The sequence below is a fragment of the Leucopleurus acutus genome, assembly GCF_964270905.1.
Source record: "Leucopleurus acutus genome assembly, chromosome: 5".
NCBI lineage: Eukaryota > Metazoa > Chordata > Mammalia > Artiodactyla > Delphinidae > Leucopleurus > Leucopleurus acutus.
The window spans coordinates 122,485,644-122,502,571 of record NC_139147.1 but is presented as its reverse complement, the minus strand read 5'-3'; positions in this window follow the sequence as shown (position 1 = coordinate 122,502,571).

The following is a 16,928-nucleotide window of genomic DNA, read 5'->3' as shown; positions in this document are numbered from 1 at the left end:
AGCACACGTGAAGCGACAGGAGACAGAGGGCTGTTACAGTAAAACTCACCGTTTATTGAGCACATATTAGGGGCTGGACACTGGGCCAAGCACTCAACTGACAGAGTCTCGGTCTCCGAGTATGAGTAGGCATCTATGATCTCCGTTTTACAGGAAAGGAACAGAGGCTCAGAGGCAGACACCTGCCTAGGATGGCGTAGCCACTAGTGAGTAGCGGACTCAGGACTGGGCTGGACTACAGAGCTCTCCCAGCTTCCTTAGCTCACCCCTTCCTCTACCCTCACACAAGTGAATAAGTAAAACTGGGAACTTGGGGTGTAGGCAAGAGTTTACCCAACCCCAGGGAATGATCGCTGTTCCAGATGTTCATGTTTCTAGCAGTTTCTAATGCAGCATTTCAAAGAAATTAGGATCATCTTATACTGGTTATCTTAGCCTGGGTTCCTTTGAAAAGCAGAGTCTGAGAAAAAAACCTTAAGTGTAGGTATTCAATAGGAAATGTGGTCCCCAGGAGCAAAGGTGAAGGACAGAGAGGGGGAAAAGGGAGGGGAAAGCCAGCGCGAGGATGCACACTGAGCTGGCCATGGTGATAGGCCATCCAGCCGAGGGACCTCCCAGAAGCCCTGTGAAATGCACCTCCTCACTGGTCACCCTCAGCTCTGTCCACAGCTGTCTCCCCCTCGCTTCTGGGTGGAACATGCATGAGTGGGTCCACCTGAGCATCTGAGATGCCCTCGGGCAGGAAGCAAGAGAAGGAGTGCTGCAGATCAAAGCCTGCAGGGCCTGGTGGTCACACAGTGGCTGGGAAAAGACACGAGGCCAAGAGGATTGGAACTGGAGCAGGCGATGCACAGGGTGAGACAAGCCAACGTTCGTTGAGCGCTTTAATGTGCGAGGCTCTGTGCTGTGTTTCACAAGCATAACCTTGTTTCATCCTCACAGCAACCCTGTGGCTTAGAAATCATTGTTCTCATCTCTCATTTGCAAGAGGAGGAAAGAAACAGAGAAGAGGTCATTTGCCAAAGCCTCATAGGCAGGAAGTGACAGAACCGGGAGTCAAACCAGCCTGACCCCTGAGCCCTCGCTCAGGATCACTGTACCGTTATATTAAACATGCCTCCTGGAGCCCCACGTGAAGTATGTGTGAGTGCTTACTAATATGAACTAAATACCTACTCAGTATTTCTGCCATATATGGATTGTACCTTTGTGTCAGTGCAAATCAAATCATGCCACTCCTTGTTAAAAACCCTCCACTGCCTTGTAGAGAAAATCCAAGCTCCCTAAGGTGACTCACCAGGCCCTTCATGGTCTGCCTCCCACTTAGCACTTCAGTTTTATGCAATAGTACATGACTGAAGGGCTTGTCCACAGAGGGTAGTTGTGATGTGTTTTTTTGCACACCTGGGAGAGAGAAAAAGGGTCTTTGTATCACCATGTGGGATGTCAGGTTTGCAGAGTCTCTGAAAGGCACAGTCCTGTCCAGAGCCACTCCCAGCAACTCTCCCTCAGGACCTAGCAACCCCCAGTCCTTCACCGTCCTCCCCTTCCCCGCCTGTGTCCTCTTCCCCAGATCCCAAAAAAGGAAAGCACTTTGGAACCACACAGACCGAGTTCAAACCCAGTTCTGTATCACTTCCCGGCTATGAGGGCTCAGGCAAGGTATCTAGTCTCTCTAGGCCTCAGGTGCCTCACCTGTAAACCAGGATGGCATCTCCCACGAGAGAGTGCAGGTAAAGCCCCGCACACGTGGGTCACCTCCACAATGGAGCCTCCATTACTGCCCCCACTTACGCTTCCTTTTAACTGTGCAGAGTCACCGAAACCAGCTAGCACCAGAATATTGTCCCTTCCCATTTTTTAAAGCCAGGAAGCCCGCCTGGAGGCACAGCATCACGCTCTCCGCATAACTGGGAGATAACAACTCCCTGAGCTCATGCACTTCTCTTTGGGAGAGGAAAGAACCTGAATCTTCTGAGTCCTGCCTTTGTGACAGTGTCGTACTTGGCACCTTATATAAACATCTCCATTATTTCTCAAGGGAAAGGAAGCTCACTGCTCGTCCTTTCCTCATGTTTCTGTCATCATCTATGTCTAACCTCCAGCCTCCTGCTTTAGTTAGTGTGGCTGTCCGTTGCAGAAGCAGCAGCTGAGCACAGCGTTCAGCAAAGGAATGGCAGTCTGGAGGCTTTAGGCCATTGGTCTGGCCCCTCCATGGCCCCTCGAGGCACTGAAGGAGAAGCAGCCCGGGAAGTGACGTGCACCTCGACAGAAGACAGATCCTGCCCTGGGTGGCTCCGCTGTAGGAAACTGCACCCGTCCCTGCTCCTGGGGCCCACCAGTGAGGCACTCCTTCTCCATCCTCCCTCCTCCCCAGTGCTCAGGAACGGCAAGTCCTTTTCCTGGTGGGCAGCTGGCTGCTTCCTCCTAGCATAGAGCCAAGTGTGTCTTGGCTAGGCACTCCCCACATGTTCAGGAGCCTTTCTTCAGAAGCTGGCCAGAGACGGGGGCTTCCACAAATGGTCAGGGGCACCCTGTGCCCGTGAAGGGGCGCCACAACGCCCTCTAGTGGCAACTCCGTCTGGCCCTGTTCTGCAGTTTTCCCTCTTTCCCAGCAAACTGAAGCTCCCTCTGGTGGCCTAGGAGTCAACTCTTCTCTCCACCTGTGTCCACAGTCTTCAAGATGTAAGTAGAGACACACTGTCTCCATATGGTCTCACCCCAACTGCCCTTTTGTCTAACTGATGAACCAGCTGTTTAGCAGTCTCATAACTGGCTCCCTGATGGACAACTGTCCATCTGAAAAATTAATCCTGACTGGCTGGTTGGCTGATTAAGTTTCTAAATCACAAATCATTTGATTGACCTACAGTCTAACTGACCTACTAAGCCTAAATAACTCAACACCACCTGATAAGTTTTTTTTTTTTTTTTTTTTTTTTTTTTTAGGTCACACAGCTTGTGGGATCTTAGTTCCCGGACCGGGAATCAAACCCGGGCCCCCTGCAGTGGAAGCACAGAGTCCTAACCACTGGACCACCAGAGAATTCCCTACACCTGATAAGCTTGAACTGCCTGCCTGGATGACTCACCCACTAACCAGCAGAGGACTGGCAAGACTGACAGCCTGGCTCTAACTAGGGCTAACACTTGGTTGGGAGGAGAGGCTGCCCCTTCCTCATACCTTGATTCCTCTTCGGGCTTGGGGGCCTACTCTTCTCCCTTCCAGAGCCACCTGAAGACTGCAGAAGGGGCAACCAGGAAACTGACCTTCTGATCTACCTCTAGTGAGGTTCTTAACCAGGGCTCCACAGATGGGTTTCAATTCTGTTTTCCAAATAGCATGGCTATAAAGATGTGTGCTATCTTGGAAGAGGGTTCACAGCTTTCACAGGATTCTCAAAAGAATCCAGCATACACAGATATCTTCAGAACTACTGCTCGGGGAAGATCCTCAGCAAACACATTCAGATAGGCAAAGCCCTTACCTAAATTCAAGCCCCATTTCTCTCTCACATCGGGTCAGGGTGGCAAGAAGGTAACTAGGAAGACTGGGAGAGTCATAGTGGACATGGATATAGTAGGGTGGAAGAATAAAGGCTGAGCTGTGTGTGAATTTTCCAGAGAGAGGCCCAAGGATATCAATGTGTGTCCTTTTGGTTTGTAGGCTACCCTTAGCCCAAGATGCTGGGCACCCTTCGCTCTGGGCAGAGACTCTTTGAGCTGAGACAAAGGATACATTTACTAGGGCCTTTGTCTGGGTTAGGGAGTATGTGGGAGAGTGTGATTACGAGCTATGTGGCTGTGTGTATTTACACACCAGTGTGCTCACAAGGGTGGGCCTAACAGAGCCGTGTTGCTATGTGCGTGAATATCCTTTGGGTCAGTGTACACCTGAATAGTTTTGTGACTATCTACACATGTGTGCTCACTTGTGGACCCCCTCAAGTCTTTAAGGGAGGTTGAAACATTCTGGTAAGAATTTCACTAAGTGAGAATATCTACAGACACGCCAGCAGCCCACACCAGAAATCTGGGAATCCTCTGCTCCTCCCCATCCTTGAACCCCCGTCATCCCCTCAGTCCACTGTCACCATCGGCTCCCATCACCTCGCCCTGGACTACTATTCGGTCTTCAATGCCCTCCCCTCGCCACTCCTCCGAACCGCAGCCACAGTGACCTTAAAAAATGAAGTTAGGATGGCAGTGCGCCCCACCCGAAACCGACAACAGATTTACACTGTCGGGGGATAACGCCCATCTCCTCCGTGTGACTCGAGGGTCCCTGCATGGCCGTAGCCCTGCTCACTGGGAACTCTGCGCTCTCAGGCCCCGGGCTTTAGATGCGTCGCCCCTGGGCCTGGTCCTATGCCACACCCCGAGCTTTGGCCCTTAGGCCCTGCTCCTAACCCTCACATCGCGGAGATTATCACTTGCTGCTGCAACTGCCCAGTTACAATTGGCAACTGTAATTGACAGAGAACCCAAGTCTGTCTGTCACGTCCCACCTCGGGTCCCCTACCCACAGGACAAAGCCTAAGCCGCCGTAGGTCAGAAGCCCGCCGTAGGTCAGAAGCCCACCACGCACAAGTGCACACGTCTCTCTCCCGGGCCGCGAAGCATTGGAAGCCGGAACGTGCAGACGGAAATGCGCGTGCGCATAAGGACCAACAGGAACTACGACCCCCAGAATCCTCCTGACCAACACTCCATTTCCCACAAAGCCTCGCGGGGCCCACCCCGGAACTGCGCTCTTTTCCTGAAAGCGGAAGTTAGGGTGAGTCCGGCAGTGGAATGGGTTTCGGAGGGAGTAGAACGGTGCGAGGTTTTGAGTATTGTCTACCTCCAGGGGTCGTTCGTGAGTCAGAGAAACCGGGACTTCAGAAGGAAAGGACCTGGCGGGATCCCTCAGTGCATTGTTCAGTTCCCTCTGGCGCGCATGGTCAGGCCCGCTGCAGCCTTGCGCTCTGCCCGCTGCGGCTTTGTCGCCCTCCCGCCGCTGCGTGCTCTCTTCCCACCTCTGGACGTCTCTGGGGATAGAGGCCGAAGGCTAGATGGTCTCAGGTACCCCTTATTCCCAATCCTGCATTGCCTGTCTTCCACTGGGAAGAAGTGAAGACCTTGGCCGTAAGGGCATAACCCACAGGGCTCTCCCTGTGGGTCCCACAGCTGTTTTGCTTCTTCCAGCAGTAGCTGCAGGAGTCGAAGCTGTGGGCAGTGGGGACAGGTGTGGACAGTAGCGGGGTTGGGGGGGGGGGTGGAAATTTGTGGTTCCTGACCTGCTGTCCCCGTTCCCAAGAGGATAACTTTCCTGTGGCCCCAGCCTTATGACTATATAGGGTCCGTCCAGCACATGTCCTTAATTGCTTGGATTCTGGAGAAAGTCAGCCTCCTTTTTCAGACCCTCCAGTCCCAGCCTCATCCCTCAGACCCCAGCAACGCCTGTCTGGGCCCCACTGCCGATTTCACCTTTTCGCATTTTCGAAAGTGTGACTGGAGCTAGACTGTCTGCTGCCAGGGTGGCACACTCACATGACTGTTGGCAGGAGACTCAGTTTGTCACCATGTGGACCTTTCCATAGGGCTTTGAGTATCCTCGCAACATGGCAGCTAGCTTCCCCCAGAGCAAGTGATCCAAGAGAGAGGGAGCAAGACAGACGCACTGATGTCTTTTATGATCTACCCTTGTAAGTCACACTCTGTAATTTCTACCACATTCTATTCATTAGGAGTGAGTCATGTGTAAAGCCCATACTCAAGAAGAGGGAAATTAATCTCCACCTCCTAAAGGGAGGAGGACCAAAGAATACGTGGACATATTTTAATAGCACTACATTTAGTGAGCCAATATTTTCCAAATGTCCAATGCATGATGTTACAAAACCATGATGCATGGGTAAAAAAAATCTATTTCAATTGCAAGATAGCCCAGCTGGTTTTTAATGTAACAGAGTATGAAAAGTTCATTGATGTAGCTACTAAGCTTTAAGAAGCTATCATTTGTTGAGTTTTGGTATAGTATCAAATAAGAATATCCAAAATTATCTGAAAAGGTTATTAAAATACTACCTTCATTTCCAACTACTTATCTCTGTGAGGCCAAATTTTCTTCATATACTTCACCCAAAACAATATAGAACAGACTGGAATGCAGAAGCAAGTATGAGAATCCAGCTGTCTTCTATTAGGCCAGACAGATTTGCAAAAATGTAAAACAGTACAGCCCTTCTCAGTAATTAATTTTTGTTTTTTTCTTAAAAAGTGAGTGTGTGTGTGTGTTTGCATTAACAAGTACTGGATTTATTATTGTAATTTTTAAATGACTTAAATATTTTAAAATCTTCTCAGTTTCAATTTCTAATACGGTCATTACTGATAGATGTAATCCATATAAACAGGGGACTTCCCTGGTGGTCCAGTGGTTAAGACTTGCCTTCCAATGCAGAGGGTGCGGGTTTGATCCCTGGTCAGGGAGCTAAGATACCACATGCCTTGCAGCCAAAAAACAAAACATAAAACAGAAGCAGTATTGTAACAAATTCAATAAAGACTTTAAAAATGGTCCACATCAAAAAAATCTTTTAAAAAAATCCTTATAAACCAAAGCCTTTTGGCATCCTCAATAATTTTTAGAGTGTAAAGGGGCTCTGAGACCAAAAAGTTTGAAAACGACTGTCTAAGCAATCACAGTGGTCCTGGTCACCCTTGAAATGACATGTTTAAGTATGGGCATGCGGTGCAGTTCTGGCCGATGACACATGAAGTGAGGTGTAGGCATTGTGTTCAGTTTTCAGGTCAGGGTATTAAATGGAAACATACATAGGGTCTTCAAAGGCATTGGTAATATTCTGTTTCTTATGCTAGATGATTGATATATGATATTTATTCACCTTCTTTATCTCTTACATATTAAATTATTTTGTATGTGAAATATTTTATAACCAAAAAATTAAAAGAACACATGTAAGAGAAGATTCCTCTTCCTCTATGTAAGCATTGTGTCTGTTTTGCAGCATATTCATCTGGTATATTGGGCCCAAGTATGCACTGTTGGGCTCTGAAGAATTTTGTGTGTGTTTCATGGCTCTCTGAGCCTGTATCAACAACATATTTGTGATATTTGACTTGTAACCTGAGAGTCCCCAGACCTCTCGCCACATACGCAATCTCACCACATTCACAAGGCTGTCAGTTCAAGTTGTACAAAGTCCCTCATAAAAAGACCTTCCCTGCTCTGGTTTAGTCTCTTCTCCCTTAAGGTCAAACAGGATACCAAGGTCTGTCATGCATCACATCTTTGCCAAGTTCTCTCACCTAAGGCCCTTACAAGAGTAGGTATCAACTGGGCTTGCCAGCTCACCAGTTCTGCAAACTACCACACACTGAATCCACTTTAGACCCCTTTTAGAATTTGTATGAGCACCTTCTAAATGGAACCCACAACAGGTACAAAGGCAGGCTCACTACACCGTTGTTGAGTGAGTGGACCCTCTCCCAGTGTGGCCACCCATGTGGTTCCAGCAACCCGCAGTCACACTGAAGGACCTAGAGCTATGAAACCATAGCTCTGGTTTCTGGGTTTCTCCTACCCCTCCTCTTAATGTAACTTTCTCAGAAATTCATGAATCAAGTAGTAAATTAGAGAATTAAACAATCCAATTAGGTTTGAGTGGATACCTGAACGAAATCTGGGCTTGGCTATCATGGGTGAAGGGGGAATGCCTATTGGCCAGGTACAAAACATGTCTGCTACAATTGTCTACATATATATGTATATTTTAAATCTTTCTACAATAAAGTGTATTGCTGTGTGACTAAAAAAGAAAATGAATAAAGGTAATGAATATGAAGGGGCAATAGACAAATAAAACAAAGAAATGCAGCCACATTTTGAGGTATTGAGACAGATATGCTTAGAGGAAGCAGACCCATTTGCTGAAACCCAATTTACTGATCAATGCACCATATTCACTTGCTGCTTTTGCCTGTTTATACAATTTACAGCAATTCATACTGGATGGAATATTTTGTTTGTTTTTTTGTGTGTGTGGTACGCGGGCCTCTCACTGCTGTGGCCTCTCCCGTTGCGGAGCACAGGCTCCGGACGCGCAGGCTCAGCGGCCATGGCTCACGGGCCCAGCCGCTCCACGGCATGTGGGATCTTCCCGGACCGGGGCACGAACCCACGTTCCCTGCATCGGCAGGCGGACTCTCAGCCACTGCGCCACCAGGGAAGCCCTGGATGGAATTTTTAAAACAACCTTTGAACATTTCTAAGGTTTTGGAATACTGGCCAAAATCTAAGTAGGCCAGTATTCCATTATATCTGCATAACAGCACTTTAAGGGCTCTTCAGTCTGTCACAGCCCGGTTAGAAGAGAAGAGATGTCTAGGAGAAAATATTCATGAGACATATAAAAGATAAAAGCCATAGCCCACATATGTAAATCAACAAGAAAAAGGCAACCTAGTTAAAAAATGGACAAAGAATGTAAACAGGCAATTCACAGATTCAGAAATACAGTTGACTGAAATACATTTGACAAGGTTTTCAACATTAGTAGTAGAAAATACAAGATAAATACAAGCTATGACAGCAGGAATATGCTTAATTTTACAACATATCGGTTAAAAAGAGTAATAGGGTTGGTGAAGGTGTTTCTGACATCAAGAATTTTCATAGAGTTCAATGTTGATGTGAGTGAAAATTGGTACAGAATTTTTGGTAGGCAATTTGGCTGTAATCAAAACAGTATGGTACTGGCACAAAAACAGAAATATAGATCAATGGAACAGGATTGAAAGCCCAGAAATAAACTCACGCAGCTATGGTCAATTAATATACATCAATGGAGGCAAGACTATACAGTGGAGGAAAGACAATCTCTTCAATAAATGGTGCTGGGAAAACTGGACAGCTGCATGTAAAAAAAATGAAATTAGAACATTCTTTAACACCATACACAAACTCAAAATTGATTAAAGACCCTAATGTAAGACTGGATACTATAAAACTCTTAGAGGAAAACATAGGCAGAACACTCTGATATAAATTGTAGCAATAACTTTTTTGAGCCCTCTCCTAGAGTAATGGAAATAAAAACAAAAATAAACAAGTGGGACCTGATTAAACTCAAAATCTTTTGCACAGCAAAGGAAACCATAAACAAAATGAAAAGACAACCCACAGAATGGGAGAAAATATTTTCAGATGATGCGACCGACAAGGGATTAGTCTCCAAAATTTACAAACAGCTCATGTGGCTCAATATCAAAAAAAAAAAAAAACAACAACCCAATCAAAAAATGGGCAGAAGACCTAAATAGACATTTCTCCAAAGAAGACATACAGATGGCAAAGAGGCACATGAAAAGATGCTCAATATCGCTAATCATTAGAGACATGCAAATCAAAACTACAGTGGGATATCACCTCACACCAGTCAGAATGGACATCATCAAAAAATCTATAAACAATAAAGGCTGGAGAGGGTGTGGAGAAAAGGGAACCCTCTTGCATTGTTGGTGGGAATGTAAATTGGTACAGCCACTGTGGAGAACAGTATGGAGGTTCCTTAAAAAACTAAAAATAGAGCTACCATATGATGCAACAATCCCATTCCTGGGCATATATCTGGAGAAAAACATGGTTCAAAAGGATACATGCACCCCAGTGTTCATGGCAGCACTGTTTACAGTAGCAGAGACATGGAAGCAACCTAAATATCCATTGACAGATGAATGGATAAAGAAGATGTAGCACATATATACAATGGAATATTACTCAGCCATTAAAAAGAGTTAAATAATACTATTTGCAGCAACATGGATGGACATGGAGATTATCATACTAAGTGAAGTAAGTCAGACAGAGAAAGACAAATATCATATGATATCACTTATATGTGGAATCTAAAAAAGAAAATGATACAAATGAACTTATGAAACAGAAGGAGACTCAGAGAACGAACTTATGTACTAGGGGAAAGGATGGGGGAGAGGGATAGTTAGGGAGTTTTGGCACTGACATGTACACACTGCTATGTTTAAAATAGATAGCCAACAGGGACCAACTGTATAGCACAATATTCTGTAATAACCTAAATGGGAAGAGAATTTGAAAAAGAATAGATATGTGTATATGTATAACTGAATCACTTTGCTGTACACCTGAAACTAACACAACATTGTTAATCAACTACAGTATAAAATAAAAATTTTTTTAAAAATTTTAAAAATCACCATTAAAACACTTGTGTTTCCTTTGAGGTAGTGGGGGAGCTAGGACAGAGTGGGGAAGGCTAAGGAACGACATAGTGGGAGGGGCTAAAGGACTGGAGTGTAAGGGGAGGGATCTGTGGGTCTGGGAGTGATTTGGCCAGACTGGGATTGATGGGTGAGGGGGAAAGGGTCGAGGGTTTGGAGGAACCAAAAGGTGCTTGAAGGGACTGGGGGAAGTGAGAACAAATGGCAGTGGGAGGACTGAGACGTATTAGAAACAACTGAAGAAACTTTAGTTTCTTCAGGGGAACGGCTGAAACTGGCAGGGACTAGGAAGGTAAAATGGAAACAACTGGCTTTCAGTGAATTGACCCAGAGCCACTGGCAAACAGGACCTGTTAACACTGAGCAAGGCTCCTGTGGAAGAAGGAGGTTTGACGCAAACAGGAAACACTAACTTTCAGAATTCTACCAACTGTGCCTTGCAGAGTTCTTTTACTTCCTCTTGTCTTGGCTCTGTTATTACATTGTAGTTTGCCTCTAAATCAGCTGAGATCTTTGAAGACTCCTTTGTCTGACCGTCAAAGGTGTGACTCTTTCCCACGTGATCCTAGGTACAAAATAGACATTTCAGCTGCAGAAACTTCCTCTGTCACTCTTAAAACTTGGGAAGTTGCTTTAGATCCTGGGAGGGCATGAATGAAGGCTCTCTCTGCAATTGAGTGTAGGTATGCATAAGGACGTGCAGATCTCTTTCTCTTCTCTCTTGGTTTGAGTCATGCGTTCTTTTAGCAAGTAGAGGGCCCTATGGTCACTGGCTTTCTCTGTGGTTCATGCTATTTTCCACACAGTGAATCACAGGGCAACCAAACAGCAAGAATCTTCAGGGGGTGGAGGCGTGGGGTTATGGGCTGAATCATATCCTCCCAAATTTCATATGTTAAAACCCTAACACCTGTTACTTTATAATGTGACTATATTTGGAGATGGGGCCTTTAAAAAGGTGATTAAGTTAAATGAGCCCATTAGAGTGGTTCCTAATCCAATCTGACTGGTTTTATTATATAAGAAGAGTGAATCTGGACACACAAAAGACACACCAGGGATGTGCACACACAGAGCAAAGGACACAGCAAGAAGCTACCCATCTGGAGGCCTGAGTATAGATGGTCCTGAGCCTAAAGATGTGGATAGTGATATGGCCTTGCGAGGCTGAGAGAATGACAAAGGGGGGAGGCAACCTCAGACTAGGGAAAGGATGAGGGAGTAGGTGACAGCTTGTTCTGCTAGAAGGTTCTTCGAACCCTGGTATTCCAGAGAAACTAGCCAAACTCAGCAGACTCAAGGTTTTTGGGTTTTTTTTTCTTTTTTATTAAAGTAAAGTTGAATTACAATGTTGTGTTAATTACTGCTGTACAGCAAAGTGACTCAGTTATACATATATACACATTCTTTTTCATATTCTTTTCCATTATGTTTATCACAGGATATTCAATCTAGTTTCCTGTGCTATACAGTAGGACCTTGTTGCTTATCCATTCTATATATACCAGTTTGCATCTGCTAATCCCAAACTCCCACTGCTACCCTCTCCCACCCACCTCCCCCTTGGCAACCACCAGTCTATTCTCTATGTTCCTGATTTTGTTTCTGTTTCATAGATAGGTTCACATGTGTCATATTTTAGATTCCACATATAAGTGATATCATATAGTATTTTTCTTTCTGACTTACTTCACTTAGTATGATAATCTCTAGTTGCATCCATTTGCTGCAAATGGTATCATTTGTTCTTTTTTATGGCTGAGTAGTATTCCATTGTATATATGTACCACATCTTCTTTATCCATTCATCTGTTGATGGACACTTAGGTTGTTTCCATGTCTCGGCTATTGTAAACAGTGCGCAATGAACACTGAGGTGCATGTATCCTTTCGAACCATGTTTTTATCTGGATATATGCCCAGGAGTGGGATTGCTGGATCATATGGTAATTCTATTTTTAGTTTTCTGAAGAACTTCCGTACTGTTTTCCACAGTGGCTGCACTAACTTACATTCCCACCAACAGTGTAGGAGGGTTCCCTTTTTTCCACATCATCTCCAACATTTGTTATTTGTAGACTTTTTAATGATGGCCATTCTGACTGTTGTGAAGTGGTACCTCATTGTAGTTTTGATTTGCATTTCTCTAATAATTAGTGATGTTGAGCATTTTTTCATGTGCCTCTCGGCCATCTGTATGTCTTCTTTGGAGAAATGTCTGTTTAGGTCTTCTGCCCATTTTTTGATTGGTTGTTTGTTTTTTTTTTGTTGCCGAGTTGTATGAGCTGTTTCTATATTTTGGAAATTAAGCCTTTGTCGGTCACATCGTTTGCAAATATTTGGTCCCATTCTCAAGTTTCAGCATTGCCTTTTTCTTTGTATAATGCCTACCCAAATTCCAGCCAATTGCTCATTGTGCCTCCAGCAGGCTCCTGAATTTCAAGCTTGTGCTCACTGCTATATCCTCAGCACCATCATCTAGAACAGTGGTACTCAACAAGTATTTGCTGAATGGATCAATAGATGTATGTATGGGTAGATGAGTGCGTGTATGAATCTATCTGGGTCTAAGATGCAGTACCTGCTCCTACTTCCCACAGCAATTTGTGATTCTCTTTGTGGTGGGTCCATTTCTCCTTCCACCTGCCCCCTGATGGCTCTAAAAACCCTTAGTCATTTGGCTCAAATGCCCTAGCTTTGGAGACCAGCTACTTATTAACTAAACCGTTGCACCACTCGCTCTTATAGCCTTAAATTAATTTGGGTTAATTCTTAACTGTTTCCTTTCTGTTCATGTGTCATTTAATGGTTTGCCTTTATCTGATTTTCCCCAATTTCCTGTGCATTTGTGGTTTTCTACAGGAGCTCTGTACCAGAGGCCTCATGCGGCCGCACCAAACGAGTGTGGACACCTAAGGTTTCCAGGAGGGTCCCCCTGCTGCTCTGGGTCTCATCCAATTGGTGTCCATCCAAATATTCCCAGCCAAGGTTATTTATGCTAGAGGAGGAAGCATGCCCGCCCCAGAGCCAGTTCTTGGGGAAAAGAAGAATTCTTGATATAGCCTGAGCCCCCAAAGAAGAAAGATTTCTCTGCAACAGCTAAAGGTTGGTGACATACTTTTCCTCCAGCTCAGTGGAAGCTGTCCATGTTTGCTTTCTTTCCCATGCATTTCATTAGTGTGTTTTGTCCAAATGACCTTTGGAAGAAACAAGAAGGAAAAAATTTTAAATCAACAGAGTAAGCTTTATGGGGGACTGAGAGTTTATCCATCATTGATTCTCAACATCTAGCATAGTGCCAGATGGGCAGATACTTAATAAATGTTTGATGAAGGAAGGAGAGAAAGATAGGAGGGAAGGAGAGAAAAAGGAAAGGATTGGAGATTGCCATGAATGGAAAGAATGCTAATTTATTATTTAGAAATAATATGGTGATAACATAGTTGTGTTTTCAAAGCTAATTAGTTGCATTGTCACTGACACCTTGCATTTTATTGATTTTAGAATCAATAAAACAAATTAAATCACTTTACAAATTGAAGGATGTATTTATAAAGATAAAATAAATAGTAGACAACCAGAATAGCAACAACAACAAAGTGCTCTTTGGAACTTAAGCATAAACAGCACTGCTCATATTTTAAGATAAATTCAAAACTCTTTAATGTAATAGCCATTTGTTCTGTCTATGCCCAATTCTCCAAAGCAAATTAAAACAATCAAGGACTTTATTTATGGATAAATGCAAGCCAATCATGGAGGTGAGAGAATTGACTGTAACTGGTCAGTATGGTATTTAGAAAAGGTCAACTAATCAGAAACTAATCAGAAAGGTCAACTAATTTAGAAAAGGTCAACTAATCAGAAACTAATGTGCACTAAATAAATTCACAAATATCTAGACTTCCTGCTGTTGAGAGGGATTAACCACTCAAAAGTATTTGCTTATGTGTCAAGGAAAAACATCTCAGTGCAGAAAAAGAAAAAGATTATGGAAATTAGCGGGTTTTTTAGTATCAATCTTTCATTTATTTAAGATCATACAGGCTACAAAGTTCAGGTCCAGCAAAATAACTCTAAATGACACATACATGGCAAAAGAACACACCACCGTGATGGAGGTAGAAGGGGAATAATTAAGCTATATCGTTTTTATAAAATCAAGATCTCAAAAGGGATTGTTTCTTCAGCAAGTCAGATAGTGACGTATATTAAAGTTCTCAATGTTAGGAAAAGTCACTATAATTTTATATCATTTTAATTTGGGGAAAATAAAATATAACATAGGAGAAAAATCTAAAAACATTTCCAAAACAAATTCAGAGAAACATCCATTCTGATACCAGTCTTGCAAAGATTGTATTAATGAGGCATGTAATTTGTTTTGAAGGATTTGCCAGAGTGATTTAGACTATTATGATCAGCGCAACTGTATTATAAAAGAAAACTGTTGGTAATGTAGGTAGGATGATGACTGGTGACTGCCAAAGAAAAAGAAAAAAAAAAAATGTACTATCTTAGCTGCTGTGGTGTGTTCCCAAAGTTATAATAAGATGATTCAGGCTTTTGTGTCAATAAATTTCACCTGTGAAACTGATTAGTGCAAGAGTTCAGTGGGTCCCAAACTTCAGTCAGTGATCATTTTTGTCCTGCTTTTTTGCCACTTATACCGCCATTTAACATGTTTTTTTCCTTTAAATTAAATTATTTTTTAGCTTAAATATATTTAAAAAGAAACTTAGTGGATATTACCACCTAATGTCATCTGTGATAGGCATTCTTTGGAAAACTCTTCAATAACAAAATAATAATTATTAATAATAATAATAATTTAAGACTATTTCAAAACTAACTCTATGAGATAGAGACATACTGGGAGAGAAGAAATTAGAATCCTTAGAACTCATGGGAAAGAGTTTGGATAAATCATATGCTCAGATTACAGTTTGCTTTTTGTGGCTTTATTTAAGAAGCAAGTTAATGTTTATATGACACTGAACTTCAAAGTCCAGGCAATAAGGAGGAAAACAGAGAGAGAGAAAAAAACAGTTGGCTTGTCACTTCTTGTTTTTCCTTACCCTGTGGCAAGGCCCCGGGGGCAGCAGCACACAGACACTGGAGAGAAGCAAAGCAGGGGGATGGGGTCTTGTCTTACCAGAGTACAGTACTTTTCAATTAAGTTATAAACATTTATTATGCTAAGATACAAGCGCTGTGTTTCCTGACTCACGTGGCACTTATTCTTGTTGGAGTTTCACTATGTCTTTAAATAATAATCTTCTTTTCTACAGTCTTGTAAAATTCTTTACCTTACCTCCTTTGTACAATGCAATCTCTGACCATGTTGTGTATCTTTACTGTGATACTCTTGGTCTATAGATGTGAGTGCTGTTATTGTAACAAAGTAGGACTTTTTCTATATAATACAATGAAACAGCATAATTCTTTTCAAGTACTTCCTTTCTGATTCTTCCCTCTTGTGGGGGATTTTCACTTATTCTAGCCTCGTACGTAGAAATGTCAAGTCCTAGAAAAGGTCCCTTTAAAGTTGGACTTCACAGTTGACAGGTCTGTGTGCTCCTAAAAGAGTATCTGAAAGACAGGAAAGGAAGCTGAAGAGATTTTCTTCAAATGAAATGCAGGATGAGATTTCAAGAGCTAACTGTCTCGTCCCTCAAAGACAGGGAACATAACTCTGCACTCCTTAAGTGTGGGCTACACAGCATGACTTCCTTCCAAAGAGCACAGTATGGAAGCGGGCAGGGAGTGACTTTACAGTGGAGAGCCCTGACAGACACAACCTCAGCCAGGTGACCAAGGTCAGCATAAGCAGTGATAACTCATGTCGATAGCGTGCACCTTGATGTGAGGTGATGAGAAGGGCACTTTGCCTCTGTGGTCGTCCTCTCCAAAACAAATGACCCCAGTCTAATAATGAGAAAAACATCAGACACACCCAAACTGAAGGAAATTCTATAAATATCTGACCAGTCCTCAAAACTGTCAAGGTCATTAAAAAAAAAAAAAAGTGTGAGAAACTATCACAGCCCAGAGGAGCCCATGGAGACATGACAACTAAATGTGATATGGTATCCTGGATGCTTCCCTAGAACCAAAAAAGGAGATTACCTACAAACTAAGGAAATCTGAATGAAGTATGGACTTCCGTTAATAATAATGTATCAGTATTGGCTCATTTGTTATGACAAATGTACCACACTAAGGTAAGGCGTTAACAGTAGGGGAAACTTGGGTGTTGGGTACATGGGAATTCTCTCTGCTATTGTATCAACTTTTCTCTAGACCTAAAACTATTCTAAAATAAAAAGTTTATTTAAAAAAAAAAAGCGAACTAACTGACAGAGAAACCACAGGTTGGAAAACTACTGAGACTCTTCCTGACTTCCAATATTTCCTGAAAATCCAAGAGAAACTTTGTAACCACATCAAGAATTAGGTGCTGCCTCTGGCGGCTGTTACCCCAAGATGAATGGGGACAGATTCTAGTTGTACAGTCTAGTGCTTGAAGTTACCTCAAGAGGGAGGAGCCAGGAAGAAAGGCAGGGATAAATCATTTAATATACACATTCATTCATTCACACACACACCCCTGTGATGAAACAGTGACACTCTCTTTCCTGGTCAACTCTCCCAGTCTCCAT